The following is a 13,892-nucleotide window of genomic DNA, read 5'->3' on the forward strand; positions in this document are numbered from 1 at the left end:
TAAAATGTATATATTGCATATATTCGACCTGTCTTCGAACTAAATTGTTACTTGCATTGTAGTAGCACTGGCCCCATGCATATAGACTTGTAAAAACTTTATTTACAAATAGGCCTACAAGTACACAACAGTAGGCTACACCAGGGGGCAGCAATAGCCTATAAAATGTAATCACAATAATAGAAACCCCCAAGATGCGTACATTGTAGAAAATAATAACTTAATGACAAAGCATTTTTATTTGGATAGGAAATATTATTTTTAGACAATGTTAAAATGTAGGCCTATTGTTTCACTTTTAGATATAACTGTTATGGAGTGGTTTGCTGTGTGTTGGATTCAATGTATTGGACTATAGAGAAAGGTTGTTAATTAAGGTAATTGTATCATTTTGACGAAATCATCAGTTGAAGTGTTCATGTCAAATGTGTGTGTGTGCAGGATGGATGACTTTTATAGTTTCCTATGAGGCATGAAAGTTCCGGGGGATACTGTAAGAAAGATGGAGAAGGTGCAAAAGTGTAGGTTAAATCAAGATAGTGTTGTTTACCTGTAATCAAGCTATTGTGAGCAGCAGTGCTGATCCTTATCACATGAAGAGTTCAGGAAGAGTTATTTTCTTTCCTGCATTAGATTGATGATAGTGTGCTTCCACACATGAGTGATGAGCAGCTGCGCACCTACCTACCATCCTATGAGGATGGCCTTGCCATTCTCACATACTGCAGGCAGAAGACAAAATGCCCTTTGAAATGAAAAGCAAAACTGTTTGACAGAGCCATCAGTCAAACAGAGCAATCAGTCAACAGATCAGTCAACAGATCAATCGCCACAGGAAGCGGGCTCATGTGGGGAGACAAAATCAAGAAATGCTCTGCAGAACAACAGAAAAATGTAAGTGGGGTGGATTATGTATCAGAGGAAGAAGAAAACTTTTGTGCAAGTCATTGCCAGGTGAGGTGGGGGGACTCGCAAATGTGATGTCCCCAAGGACTGTAGAAAAAAATAACTAAAAGAAATGGCAGAGAATTTATATTTTCCAAATGGAGAACATTATCATGGAAAAACCTAAGACTTTGATCTGACTGATACAAAGAGCATTCAAATGTACAAAAAATATTAAATCACAAAGGGTAATATAATGAGGTTCTACCTGACAACAAAAGTATGTGAAGAGGCAAATTAAACTAATGAAAGAGAAGAAGCAAATGTTGCTGCTGATGACAATGAAACACCCTACCACCAATGCAGCAAAGAGTAGAACCCTAGTTGCCCATTGAGAACAAAGTACTTAAGGAACTGATCCACCATTTCTGTGATGACACCACTTGAAGCTGATGTTCAGATCAAACTCAGTCTTCCTGATGGAAAGTACGAACAGGCCACTGATGAGGGCGGAGTTCTGAGGGACTGTTTATCTGAGTTCTGGGAGTTTTACAACCAGTGTACCATGGGTAGTACATTCAAGTTGCCATTTCATCGATACGACTTTGGGGAAAAGGAGTGGCAAAGTGTAGGCCACATTATTGCAGTAGGATGGAAAAAGGAGCGATACCTACTTTTGAAAGTGGCTCCAGCAATATTGGAACAAACAGCTTTTGGATAACTTCTTGAAGTACATAACCGAAAAGAAGCACTTGACCTTAGAGGTCTATCGGTCGGATTTCAGCAGTGTAGATCCAGAGGCGTTGACAGAAATCCTGGATATTAACAGCTGTCAAAAGAAGGCTAAAGCAGACAACCTGGAAGAGGAGTTGTTGCACAAAACTCTGATTCAAGAGCCAGCATACATCATAGAGCAGTTGGCTACTACACTCTATCCACTGAAACAGGAGATGACAGAGATCTTTGGTGCTTAGGAAGACCTACAGCCAACGGGAAGAAAAGTGCAGAATTCCATGTTTTTTCCAACTACCATGACACACAGGAAAGGACATCCAGCGATATACAGTTCATTCAGATTATGGATTAAATAAATCATTTAACTTCCCAATGTACACACAATACCCCATAATGACAAAGCGGAAACAATTTTTGAAATGTTTGTGAATTTATTAAAATAAAAAAACATAAATACCTTTTTTACATTGGTATTCAGGCCCTTTGCTATGAGACTCAAAATTGAGCTCAGGTGCATCCTGTTTCCGTTGATCATCCTTGAGATGTTTCTACAACTTGATTGGAGTCTACCTGTGGTAAATTCAATTGATTGGACATGATTTGGAAAGGCATAGACCTGTCTATATAAGGTCCCACAGTTGACAGTGCATGTCAGAGCAAAAACCAAGAAATTAGGTTGAAGGAATTGTCCGTAGAGCTCAGAGACATGATTATGTCGAGGCACAGATCTGGGGAAGGGTACCAACATTTTTTTTAAATGGAAGAAGTTTGGAACCACCAAGACCCTTCCTAGAGCTGTTCCCCCGGCCAAACTGAGCAATCGAGGGAGAAGGGCCTTGGTCAGGTAGGTGACTAAGAACCTGATGGTCACTCTGACAGAGCTCCAGTTTGCCAAAAGGCACCTGCTTGGAGTTTGCCAAAAGGCACATAAAAGACTCTCAGATCATGAGAAACAAGATTCTCTGGTCTGATGAAACCAAGACTGAACTCTTTGGCCTGTATCCCAAGTGTCACGTCTGGAGGAAACCTGGCAACATCCCTACTGTGAAGCATGGTGGTGGCAGCATCATACTGTGGGAATGTTTTTCAGCGGAAGGGACTGGGAGACTAGTCGGGATCGAGGGAAAGATGAACAGAGCAAAGTACAGAGAGATCCTTGATGAAAACCAATTTGGATAATACCTCTGTTAGAACAAAGGTAGTTGTATGTTTCCTGGTCAGATCTAGATATATTATAGCCTATTCTTCACGATTCAATGGGTACGTACAGTATCGGCAGGTAGCCTAGTGGTTAGAGTGTTGGCCCAGTATGGGAAAGGTTGCTGGATCGAATCCCCGAGCTGACAAGGTAGAAAGTAGTCATTCTGACCCTGAGCAAGGCATTAACCCACTGTTCCCCGGACGCTGGATGTTGATTATGAGGGGTTGTATTAAATGCGGAAGACACATTTCAGTTGTACAACTGACTAGGTATCCTATCATTAATTTATATTCCTATTCCTATCATTAATTTATAAGTAAAAAAAATGTATGTAGCAACTGCAAGATTGGCCTTTTAAGTGAGAGAAGAAGCTATAATCCTCAACACCCAGTCCATCAAGGATCATTTGATGAAGTCTATAATTTCATACATACAGATCATCAGACATTATAAGGTGGTGTTCTGCCATGAGTTCAACACAAAGGTGAAACACATCCTCATTACAAGTGAGGTCTTTAAAAGCACAGTCCTCCCGACAAGTATCAGCTTCCCTACGGTCCACAGGTTGTAAGTAGTTCTGGGCTCCGTACAGGTTGGGGAACGCATACATCATTATTGGCCGACCATTGGGAGCCAGAGTGTTGTGGGATGGCCTTATTCAGTGGTTGCTCCATGCATAAACCACTTGATCCAGCTCCTCCTAGACAGAGGAAATAATGTGGGATTCCACTGAGCTTGCACATTAGTTGACACTGATTTGACACATAGCTGAAGAGAGGCTTAAAAAGTTGCTTACCAGGAGACAATGTTATTGATACTGTACATAAAGTTGGAAATTCATAGGGTTATAAAGGATACTCAAATTAAGTTAATTTGCACATGTACTGGAATACACACAGTACAATGACATGCGTACTAAATCAGACTACTCAAAACTGGATCAGAAATGTGTCTAGGAAAATGTGTGCAAAGTGCCCATCTCCTCTAAGCTGGTCAAAATGGTCCATCCAAAACTAGCAACATTTGCTTCTCAGAGTGAGCCATAAACGCTCAATTCTTTGATTTCCAGTGCTGGGCCCAAAGTGACACAGTCTGTTCCAGCCTCATCCACAGAGTGACGCAGACATTTTTGCATCTCTGCAATATGGGTATTTTCAGTTCCATGATCAAGCCTCAATCTATGGGGGCATCCGTTACTGTCACTCACAGCATCCATGAAATACCTAGCGATGATCTTAGGGTCATTGTTTGTCTTGTAGCCTTCTAGCCATGTAATTTTGCATGAAAACCAGTCAAATGGGCCACAACCATTATATTCTCAACTTCTCAGGTGGTTCCTTGCTCCCAGGTTGTCACCCTCACCATCCAGGAGGCACAGAAGTTGACTGACAGTTTCCCTGTCGGTAACTCTTCAGGCCATCCAACATTTCTGGTGCATTCACCAGTAGCCATGCTGTCGACCTAATGTTTGAAGCTGCTGTTGTATGAAAGAGAGCACCTCTGCTCCATCGGTTTTGTTTTTAACCCGCAAGAGCTGATTCCTACTTAGAACTCTCTCTATGATCTGAAAACGTATTGTTATGTTGTGTGAATCCAAGCCGGAAGTAGTCCTCAATGATATTGTCCATTGCCGATGTAAGAAATTAAGAAAATTAGGTGCTTATCAGGGCCACAAATACACCCCAACCAATCAATGTATAACAATAGACATGGGGAGTCTTGAGACATGGACAAAGTAGGTAACCCCCCGCCCCTCTAATTACACATATTACAATATCAGCTAAGCCACAGAAAAGAATAACCCAAATTATCATAAAAAGCAGCACAATATTATCAACTCTGTCAGATAACATATACATTTTATATTTATTGTCCTAAACAGGACATTGACACACACACACAATGTGTAGCTTAATGGACCACAGGAATGTCTTTACCTGGAAGGTTATTGCTGTGCTGATCTATGCAACATGAATAGATGGAAATCACCACACAATGCTACAAATGAAGAAACATATCCTATATCTCGAAATGTTTAGATAGTATTTCGACATTTTTAGGTAGTATCTCGAATTAGTATTTCAAAATGTTGACTTGATATATCTAAAAATCTTGAGATAATATCGACTTTAAAAAATGTTTTGGGTGGCGGGAATGGGCTTCTATAAAAACTAGACAACAACTGCTATTGGACAATATAGTGCATCATGTGGGCCTTTTGCATCTGTAATTAAAAAGTTACTCAAACAGTATTTAATCACTATTGTGTTGATTGATTAATTCCAGTCAATCATTTTGGATTGATAAGGTCCAGGTAGCCTAGCCACCCGAGGTTTGAATTTGAACTAAATTTGATCACATTCACATTTCCTCTTAACACAAATAAATATGCCTGATTTAGGCTATAAATACGTGCCTTACCACTTCCCCTGGTGCATAGGCTTCTCTAACCTACCTAAAGCTGTAAAAATATAACAAATAACAATTATCTCACAAAAGTAATGCTCAAATGTTTAGGATAGGATCTCGAAATGTTTATATAGTATCTCGACATTTTTAGTTAAGTATCTACAAATGTAGAGTAAGTATCGACCCAAAAAATTGTGGTGGAATGGCCTTTCATAGATTAGCCTAATAATCATTTAAAAAAAGATTACGCCTACTATGATGCATTGGGTGAATTTAGAGTAGGACGCAATATTAATAGAATAAGACAAATATATATGGCCTACTAAAGCAGGTGATGCCAATAGAGAAAAGCATGAATGCAGCCTAAGTGGTCTTGACACAGAGATACCAAAGCCAATTTAATTTATGGGAGCTTGACATATGTTGGCTAAAGTCATATTTATAACAGTGATGGCGATTACGCGTGTCGGCATGACAGCAGCGTCTCGCCTTTGTAAATACTGTACGTGCTGCAGTTGTGTGTGCGCGCCGCTGGGCGAGTCTCCTCCGCGTCTGTCTCCGTAGCTGGTTTTTTTTTTTCAGAGAAAAGGAGAAGAGAATTAGCTCTGGGAGAAGGGCCGTCGCCATTATTGGGAAGCTGGAAAAAAAACACTTTCACACAAGCCATCTCTTGTTAAATTGATAAGGACGTTACCAATTTGTTGCATTAGGGCTGTTTAGAAGAAACATTGTACAGGAAGTGCAGCAAACTCGACCGGTGTCCCGTGCATGATCGATCCAGTATAATGTTGCCACAACAATGGACATAATAATTCGTCAAAAGCAACGTGGTGAAGCAAGGAGAAGACGGCGAAACAAGCTTTTATACGACTTTCATTTTTAACAAGGAGAGAAAAAGAAAAAAATATGTTTTTACCTTTGTAGTTTTATTATCACAAAAAGACGAACAGATCAATGGATTACAAAACCATCGAGATGTAGATTTACAATTAATATGTAAGCAAACAATAATAACCTACTTAGTTCTGTCTGGGAATCAGGAGAGCCACGTTATTTTTGTTTCTTATGTCCATGCATATCAGGCGACCAGGGCTGCGTCAAGCGCTGGCCTGACGGATGCAGGGAGAATGCGATGGTATGTATTCACTTTCTCCCCATTTTAATCTGAAACACGGATTGAAACCAGTGTTCGAGGTAGACGTTCTCATGATCAATTTACCCACAATTGTAACAATTGTCTGTTACAAATGTATCTTTGAGTGAAACTGGTGATTTTAAAAAGTCCAAGTGGATTCGGAAATACGAGGTAAATGTGTTTTAGTTACGAGTCGGCAATTTATTCTGTGGACAAGAGGCCTGGTGTGGCCAGTCCTTTCCATGAACATTCATTCCAAAACATTTGCTAATCCATTACAATATGCATATGGAGTTGTAACCCGCTATATTGACGATTTTGAACAATTTGACGCAAGTGTGTGTGTTCTTCTGAATTTAGAAAGCGATGTATCTTTACAATCACAGGGTAGGATAGTGACTTGCTTGTTTTCACTTCCAAAGAATTTGCCTGTTCAATCTGGTTGTCTGTCAGGCCTAGCTCAGCTGAGCGCAATTGACTTCCCACTGTGCCTTTGCTGGGGAATGTAGACATGGTTTGAATGGTTTGAATTTTCTATATGTTTAGAATATGAGATGCCGAATTTTGTAAACAATAATAACGTTTTATTGAATGGCAGTAGCCTATGTTAACACATTTCATTTCAATATTGAAACAGTACACACACCACACACACACACACACACACACACACACACAGTATGTATATGTTTCTATTTACATGAGTGATTGTATCACAATAATACAGTGTGGTTGTTTTCTGGTTGTACTTTGAGCATCCTCTTGCCTAAACATCAGTATGTTACCATGGTTACCCCATGGATATTCAGTCTGAAAGAAGTCTGCCTAAAAAGACAATCTACAAGCCATAATGTTGAATAAAATGATATTTACTCTATCGGTTGTCTGTGCTGTTGGTCCTTTTGACAGTAGGAGGTGGAGGTGGGGTATCCACAGGAAAGTGTCGCATACCCTAATTTCTCTCGGAGGTTCTCTCGCTTGTATTTTCAATCTCCTGACGCATTGAACATTATGCACAATAATCCGAACAATAGTCAAACATAGTCGACCGAAGCGCGTTTCCTCTCAATCAGCTGGAAGTGTTTGTGGAATTTGCCATATGATTACGTGGGACAACGTTCGGTCTGTGGTTCGGTTAGGCTCAGCCATATTGTGCAAGTGTTTGTAGGGTGCAAAAAAACATGATACAGACCAGCGTACTGAAGGTTGGGTTGATAACGCTTCCCTGTGGATATTTTGTCTCAGATTACCTTTGACATGGGGGCAAAATTGTCAGGTAAAGTAAATTGAAATTAACTTTGTTCAACATTCTGACTTGCAATGGGACTGTTAGGGAATGCTGAGCCTACATGTTAGAGATGAGGGTGTATTTCACTCTCGATTTCTAAAAGAGACTAAGTCTCGTCATACTTTGCTTTTCCTGTTTGTGCATTGGTTCTAGTTATGGAGCATCCCCAGTATGGCCCCTTCCTCTGTGTATAAAATATACTGCTTGGCAACTTGACAAACAATATTACCCCAACTTACCTGATTCTAAAGGCGTCAGCATGCTTCAGAACCTCTTATTGAGCTGGCGGCTAGCCAATGTTGGCTAGGCAAACCGAACGAGTGTGCTCGCATACACCCTTAAAAGACATTCGCTTGAAAAAAGTGGATATTGTCTTGTTTGTCCATTTTGAGATGCCATAGCCAGTATACAATCGTGGCCAAAAGTTTTGAGAATGACACAAATATACATTTTCACAAAGTCTGCTGCCTCAGTTTGTATGATGGCAATTTGCATATACTCCAGAATGTTATGAGGAGTGATCAGATGATTTGTAGTTAATTGCAAAGTCCCTCTTTGCCATGCAAATGAACTGAATCCCCCAAAAACATTTCCACTGCATTTCAGCCCTGCCACAAAAGGACCAGCTGACATCATGTCAGTGATTATCTCGTTAACACAGGTGTGAGTGTTGACGAGGACAAGGCTGGAGATCACTCTGTCATGCTGATTGAGTTCGAATAACAGACTGGAAGCTTCAAAAGGAGTGTGGTGCTTGGAATCATTGTTCTTCCTCTGTCAACCATGGTTACCTGCAAGGAAACACGTGCCATCATCATTGCTTTGCACAAAAAGGGCATCACAGGCAAGGATATTGCTGCCAGTAAGATTGCACCTAAATCAACCATTTATCGGATCATCAAGAACTTCAAGGAGAGCGGTTCAATTGTTGTGAAGAAGGCTTCAGGGCGCCTAAGAAAGTCCAGCAAACGCCAGGACCGTCTCCTAAAGTTGATTCAGCTGCGGGATCGGGGAACCACCAGTACAGAGCTTGTTCAGGAATGGCAGCAGGCAGGTGTGAGTGCATCTGCACGCACAGTGAGGCGAAGACTATTGGAGGATGGCCTGGTGTCAAGAAGGGCAGCAAAGAAGCCATTTCTCTCCAGGAAAAACATAAGGGACAGACTGATAATCTGCAAAAGGTACAGGGATTGGACTGCTGAGGACGGGGGTAAAGTCATTTTCTCTGCTGAATCCCCTTTCCGATTGTCTGGGGCATCCGGAAAAAAGCTTGTCCGGAGAAGACAAGGTGAGCGCTACCATCAGTCCTGTGTCATGCCAACAGTAAAGCATCCTGTTACCATTCATGTGTGGGGTTGCTTCTCAGCCAAGGGAGTGGGCTCACTCACAATTTTGCCTAAGAACACAGCCATGAATAAAGAATGGTACTAACACATCCTCCGAGAGCAACTTCTCCCAACCATCCAGGAACAGTTTGGTGACGAACAATGCCTTTTCCAGCATGATGGAGCACCTTGCCATAAGGCAAAAGTGATAACTAAGTGGCTTGGGGAACAAAACATCGATATTTTGGGTCCATGGCCAGGAAACTCCCCAGACTTTAATCCCATTGAGAACTTGTGGTCAATCCTCAAGAAGGGGGTGGACAAACAAAAACCCACCAACTCCAAGCATTGATTATGCAAGAATGGGCTGCCATCAGTCAGGATGTGGCCCAGAAGTTAATTGACAGCATGCCAGAGTGGATTGCTGAGGTCTTGAAAAAGAAGGGTCAACACTGCAAATATTGACTCTTTGCATCAACTTCATGTAATTGTCAATAAAAGCCTTTGACACTTATGAAATGCTTGTATTTATACTTCAGTATTCCATAGTAACATCTGACAAAAATATCTAAAGACACTGAGGCAGCAGACTTTGTGAAAAATTAATATTTGTGTCATTCTCAAATCTTTTGGCCACGACTGTTCACTTCCTCAAAATAGTCAGAATTAATCTAAGATAACTCAAGAAATCTGTAATTAATTTACTCAGGTCTCTCCAGAGAAGATTTTCAAGTCCGGGCTCTGGCTGGGCCACTCAAGGATGTTCAGAGACTTGTTCCGAAGCCACTCCTGTCTTGGCTGTGTGTTTAGGGTTGTTGTTCTGTTGGAAGGTGAACCTTCACCCCTGTCTGAGGTCCTGAGCGCTGCTGCTGAAAAACATCCCCACAGCATGATGCTGCCACCACCATGCTTCACCGTAGGGATGTTGCCAGGTTTCCTCCAGATGTGAAGCTTGGCATTCAGGCCAAAGAGTTCCATCTTTGTTTCATCAGACCAGAGAATCTTGTTTCTCATGGTCTGAGTCTTTAGGTGCCTTCTGGCAAACTCCAAGCAGCCTGTCATGTGCCTTTTACTGAGGAGTGGCTTCTGTCTGGCCACTCTACCATAAAGGTCTGATTGGTGGAGTGCTGCAGAGATGGTTGTCCTTCTAGAAGGTTCTCCCATATCCACAGAGGAACTCTGTAGCTCTGTCAGAGTGACCATCGGGTTCTTGGTCACCTCCATGACCAAGGGCCTTCTCCCCTGATTGCTCAGTTTGGCCGGGTGGCCAACTCTAGGAAGAGTCTTGGTGTTTCCAAACTTCTTCCATTTAAGAATGATGGAGGCCACCTTTTTAATGCTGCAGACATTTTTTGGTACCCTTCACCAGATCTGTGCACCCTCACAATCCTGTCTCTGAGCTCTAAGGACAATTCCTTCGACCTCGTGGCGTGGTTTTTGCTCTGACATGCAGTGTCAACTGTGGGACCTTATATAGACAGGCCTGTGCCTTTTCTAAAAATGTCCAATTGAATTTTTTATGAATTAAATGTTTTATTTAACTAGGTAAGTCGGTTAAGAACAAATTCTTATTGACAATGATGGCCTAGGAACAGTGGGTTAACTGCCTTGTTCAGGGGCAGAACAACAGATTTTAAACTTGTCAGCTCGGGGATTCGATCTAGCAACCTTTCGGTTACTGGCCCAATGCTCTAACCACTAGGCTACTTACCACAGGTGGACTCCAATCAAGTTGTAGAAACATCTCAAGGATGATCAATGGAAACAGGATGCACCTGAGCTCAATTTTGAGTCTCATAGTAAAGGGTCTGAATACTTAAGGTATTTCAGTTTTTTTATACATTTGTAAAAAAAAAATAATAATAATAATAATTAAAACCTGTTTTCACTGTCACATGGTGTATTATGTGTATATTGATGAGGATTTTTATTTAATCAATTTTAGAATAAGGCTGTAACGTAACAAAGTGGAAAAAGTCAAGGGGTCTGAATACTTTCCTAATGCACTGTAAATGTTTGTCATTCATCCATGATCAAGGCCTTAATTGAGAGCATTTCTACTTAATAGTGACCACTAAAGGTCCCGGTTGGCAAGGAAACCAACACCACTGCCCAGCTCTTTGTCCGAAGTGGTCCTTGGCCACCCTCGAGATGGATGACTTATCTGCATAGTTATGAGGGACACCGAGACCATCCATCCCTTCAATGGTCTTGGCTAGCAATAGGTAGGGTGGGATTCCAATTAGTGTGAAGAGTGCTTCTCCTCTTCCTCCACTCCCCTCCCCTCCCTGCTCACACTACGAAACCTGCCAAGTCATGAGTAGTGTGAAAAAGTGCCAAAATGAAGATAGCTCTGGGCAGAAGTACAATAGACCTTTATGGCTAGGGAACCAGACTACTTTACTAGCAGGTTAATGATTCAATCCCAAGCTGGCTATAGGGTATTGTAACCCTGATTTGATTCACTTGACAAGACCAACATCAAATCACGTTTTATTGGTCACATGCGCCGAATACAACGGGTGTAGACTGTACTGTGAAATGCTTACTTACGAGCCAATTCCCAACAATAGAGTTAAAAAGTAAGAAAGATTTGCTCAATAAAAATGGTAACAAAATAACAACGAGGCTATATACAAGGAGTACCAGTACTGAGTCAATGTGCAAGGGTATGAGGTAGTTGAGGTAATTCAGTATGTACATGTAGGTAGGGGTAAAAGTGACCAGGCAATCAGGATATATAACAAACAGAGTAGCAGCAGCGTGTGTGGCGTCAATATGCTTGTGTGTGTGTTGGAGTGTCAGTATAGTGTGTGTTGATGGAGTATAGTGAGCGTGCATAGACTTAGTTCAAGAGTCAGTGCAAAAACATTAAGATATAAATAATACAAGAGGTCGGAGCCAGTGTAGTAGGATTCGATCTCATTCCTGTATTGACGCTTTGCCTGTTTGATGGTTCATTGTAGTGTGTAGCGGGATTTCTCATAAGCGTCCGGATTAGAGTCCCGCTCCTTGAAAGCAGCAGCTCGAGCCTTTAGCTCAGTGCGAATATTGCCTGTAATCCATGGCTTCTGGTTGGGATATGTACACACGGCCACTGTGGGGATGACGTCGTCGATGCACCTATTAATGAAGCCAGTGACCAATGTGGTAAACTCCTCAATGCCATCGGATAAATCCCGGAACATATTCCAGTCTGTGCTAGTGAAGCATCCGCTTCATCGGACAACTTCCGTATTGAGCGTGTCACTGATACTTCCTGTTTGAGTTTTTGCTCGTAAGCAGGAATCCGGAGGATAGAGTTATGATCAGATTTGCCAAATGGAGGGAGAGCTTTGTATGTCTCTGTGTGTGGAGGAAAGGTCATCTAGAGTATTTTTTTTTCTTCTCTAGTTAAACAGGTGACATGCTGGCAGAAATGAGGTAAAATGGATTTCAGTTTTCCTGCATTCAAATCATTGGCCATTGGATGTGCCGCCTCTGGAAGAGCATTTTCTTGTTTGCTTATGGCCCCATACAGCTTGTTGAGTGTGGTCTTAGTGCCAGCATCAGTTTGTGTTGGTAAATAGACAGCTATAGTATGGTAAATAGTATGGTCTGCAGCTTATCATGAGGTATTCTAACTCAGGCAGGCAGAACCTCGAGACTTCCTTAATATTATAGATTGCTCACCAGCTGTTGTTAACAAAGAGATCTTACCGGGCTCTGCCCTTCTGTCCTGCCGACGCATAGAAAAACCAGCTAGATGTATATTGTCCTTGTTCAGCCATGACTCAGAGAAGTATAGTATATTACAGTCTTAATGTATTTCACCTCCATCTCATTGAAGTAGAAGGCCTCGTCCAAATCGAGGTTAGTGATAGCTGTTCTAATGTCCAAAAGCTTTTTTCGGTCATAGGAAATTATGGCGGAAACATTATGTACAAAAAAAGTTAAGATCAGTGGGGGGAAAAAATAATACACAAAATAGTGCAATGGTGTACTGTAAGTATTGAAGGAACTATACTATAATGGTTCTATATTCTCTTGGCCAGACTAAACAAGTTATGTTCCCTTAAAATGTCCACTTTCCAATGCAGCGCCATTATCTCCATCACATGTATTGTAGTTGTTGTGATCCTTTTGTGGGCTTGTCAGTAGCCTATATGCGATACACTTGTCATTGAGGTAAATAATGTGGACCCATGGCTGAGCGGTCAGAATGGTGTGACTCCAGTCCCATGTAGAATCCTTTCAGGTGACACCTCTCATACAAGGCAAGGAAAGAAAATTAAATCTAGTTTTACTACATACCCCCTCAACATACAGTGCCTACAGGAAGCACGGCACCATCCCGACGGTGAAGCATGGTGGTTGTAGCATCATGCTGTAAGGCTGTTTTTCAGGATCGAGGGAAAGATGAACGGAGCAAAGTACAGAAAGATCCTTGATGAAAACCTGCTTCAGACCTCAGACTGGGGTGAAGGTTCACCTTCCAACAGAACAACGACCCTGGGCATACAGTCAAGGCAACGCAGGAGTGGCTTCGGAACAAGTCTCTGAATGTCCTTGAGTGGCCCAGCCAGAGCCCTGGACTTGAACCCGATCGAACAGCTCTGGAAAGACCTGAAAATATCTGTGCAGCAACGCTCCCCATTCAATCTGACAGAGTTTAAGAGAATCTGCAGAGAAGAATGGGAGAAACTCCCCAAATACAGGTGTGCAAATGTTGTAGCATCATAACCAAGAAGACTCGATGCTGTAATTGCTGCCAAAGGTGCTTCAGGAAATTATTGAGTAAAGGGTCAGAATACTTATGTAAATGTGATATTTCAGTTTTGTATTTGTAATACAGTACCAGTCAAGGGTTTTTCTTTATTTTTACTATTTTCTACATTGTAGAATAATAGTGAAGACAAACTATAAAATAACACA

Source organism: Salvelinus namaycush, chromosome 12 (assembly GCF_016432855.1).
Source record: "Salvelinus namaycush isolate Seneca chromosome 12, SaNama_1.0, whole genome shotgun sequence".
Taxonomy (NCBI): domain Eukaryota; kingdom Metazoa; phylum Chordata; class Actinopteri; order Salmoniformes; family Salmonidae; genus Salvelinus; species Salvelinus namaycush.